Genomic DNA, 2,649 nt, shown 5'->3' with positions numbered 1-2,649 from the left:
CAATCTCTGCTCCCCCATCATCAACTTTTGGCTTCCTAAACTTGTTGCAAACAAACTATTATTTTCCAACTTGCCGGTAAAAGTAGATCGCCTCAAACGTGTTCATCTTGACGGAGAATGCAATTCTTAGGGCATAGGAGTTGTAATGCTCCCAAGCACCTTGCAAACTGTTAAATCCCAAACCCACATACGACTCCCTTGGTTGGGACCAAGCCTCATCATCTTCGTCACCATGTGCACCACCGCCAACATCACCTACTTCGGGTTCAGTCTCGGAAGGTCCAGCAATAGCTCTCGAGGTGTCTATGTCAATTAGAGTATAGCTCTATGGCTGCACGGAAACAATTATAGGAATAGTGATTCGACGGGCCGTAGTAGCGTCCGATGACTGCCCTACAACACCATCATCATCTATAGATATCCCTGCGAGGATCCGGCTGTGTGCAACACACAAGCTGCACATAATATACACCATCGACAAGGAGAGCTTCCGATGTTACATCGTGTGACAGCTCACTTAGGTCGTGAGGAAGCTTGTTGAGATCAATCATTTTTCTCTCTCTCCACCTGCATATACAACAGAGGAAGTGGAACGAACACACCAATCAGTAGTGAATTTGCAACTAATAACACAAAAACAAATTTGGAAAGCACCTTTTATTATCAAGCTAAACCATCAAAGCTAATTTCTGTCAGTTGCACAGATGGACACACAAGTTGCACAATGCAGCACAAGTTGCATAAACTCCAACTTTGGTCAAGCTTTACTATTGTAGATGTTGATAATTTTTTCTACAAAATTTATCAAACTTTACAAAGTTTGACTTCGGTCAAATCTTATATGCAGACTAAAAAAAAACGGATGAAGTACATATGGTCCAATTAGCTCGAAAAGTACAAAAGATACACGTTTATTACAACTACACAAGCACAGTGAAAGTTGTGGCTGGTCCGCCTGAAATTGAAGTGACTGTAATTTTTTAGTTTCCGAAGAAACTGGTGCTTCTGCAACTGGACATGCGGAAGTCGAGCACCTGTTTCTCCAGGTCGAACACCAGCAGGTTGTTCTCCAGCTGCTTCCCGCCGATCACCACCGCCGGCTCGCCGTCCACCGGCATGCCGCCGGGCCCCACCGGCAGGATCGCCAGGCACGTCGCCCCGTCCACCTGCACCATGTAGTTGTCGTTGAACAGCGTCCAGTTCCCCGTGGCGCCGCCGCCCAGCTCCAGGTTGATGCGCGGCACGTCGCGGCTCACCGGCCGCTTCAGCGTCGTCGGGAACCCGCCCTTGTAGCACAGCTCGAACGGCTTCGGCGCCGGCACCACCCGCTTCACCGTGCTCGTCGGATTCTTCCCCCTGCACGTACGCCATTTTCGGCAGCCATCCATCAGCGAGCTTAGTACTCCTACTTGCCAGTGATGGCGACGTGGTTCACGATGAAAGGATGAGTACCTAGTAATGGCGGCGTCGAACGCCTTGGCGAACGCGCGGAACACGTCGGGACGCATGATCATGTACGGCGTGGCGGTGCTCAGCACGACGCCGCCGCGGCCGGTGGCGGCGTCGAGGTCGAGCGCGCCGCGGAGCAGGGCCGCTGGAGCGTCGACCTCGTGCCACGACACGGAGATGCCTTTGACAGGGATGTAGTAGCCGGCAGCGTTCACCGGGTTGGTGAGGAGCGGGGTGAAGTACGGGTCCGGAGGCACGTCGCCGTAGCCCAAGGTCGCGAAGTCGGGGAGGCACAGGGCGAACTTACCTCCGAAGCCGCGCTGGGCGGCGAGCTGCGACGGCAGCGAGAGCGGGCGCCGGGAGAACCCCGCGACGCCGGTGGCGCCCGCGGGGAGCGACCTCAGCAGGCTACGGCGAACGACTCTTCCGGAAGAAGCTCCATGGCGCCGTCGGTGGTCTTGGCCGACATGACGAAGCTCGTGAGGCCGCCGGTGGAGCAGTCGCGGGTGACCGGGTTGCAGGCGCAGGCGCATCCCGACCCCGGCTCCACGTGCGGGCCGCGGCGTGGGCACTGCTGGCTGGCCGCGCCGCCGCACGGACCGGACTGGCATGCCACAGTGGTGTGCGATGACGACGACGGTGGGGGTGGGCACGTCGACCAGACGAGCGGCCGGTGAGGTCGAGGAGGAGCGGCGACTTGTCGGCCTTGATGGTGATGGTGTATAGAGATGTGATGGGGTCCTTGGCGAGCTTGGTGACCAGTGGTTTGTGCGGGGTTTGCTCGCCGCTCGCCAACGTGCATGACAGCAGCAGGACGAGCGACGAGACGATGACACGATGGAACACATGCTTCTTGGGAGTAGTGTCGAAAAGTTCGGCTCGGGCAGACATTTTCTGCACTCGATCTATGATGGATTGGGATTTGGGAAGAGGATGCATACTCTGGCTACACGATCTGAGTGTATTTATACTACTTCTCAAGCTCGTAAAACTACTCGATCTGAATGTCAAATTTGCACGGCTAGTTGTTCTTGTTTTCGGATACCGAGGAGTTGACAGTTCCGTCAAGTAAATATTTTTAAACCTAGGCTAGATCTTAAGATTTTTAAACCTAGGATGTTTAGACTTCACACATTTTCTTGGATTTTTTTTTTTTTGGGATTTTTCGGCAGTATGAGGTCCTTCGAAACTGTTAGATCG

At 54.1% G+C, this 2,649-nt stretch overlaps 1 pseudogene; it reads right to left on the bottom strand.

Annotated features, from left to right (window-relative positions):
• Positions 1–736: 736 nt before the first annotated feature.
• LOC123076439 (chitinase CLP-like) lies at positions 737–2,340 on the bottom strand (annotated as a pseudogene).
• Positions 2,341–2,649: the final 309 nt, after the last annotated feature.

Source organism: Triticum aestivum, chromosome 3D (assembly GCF_018294505.1).
Source record: "Triticum aestivum cultivar Chinese Spring chromosome 3D, IWGSC CS RefSeq v2.1, whole genome shotgun sequence".
NCBI classification, from domain to species: domain Eukaryota; kingdom Viridiplantae; phylum Streptophyta; class Magnoliopsida; order Poales; family Poaceae; genus Triticum; species Triticum aestivum.
The sequence above is the reverse complement of the archived record's forward strand: the minus strand, read 5'-3'. Positions and strand labels throughout refer to the sequence as shown.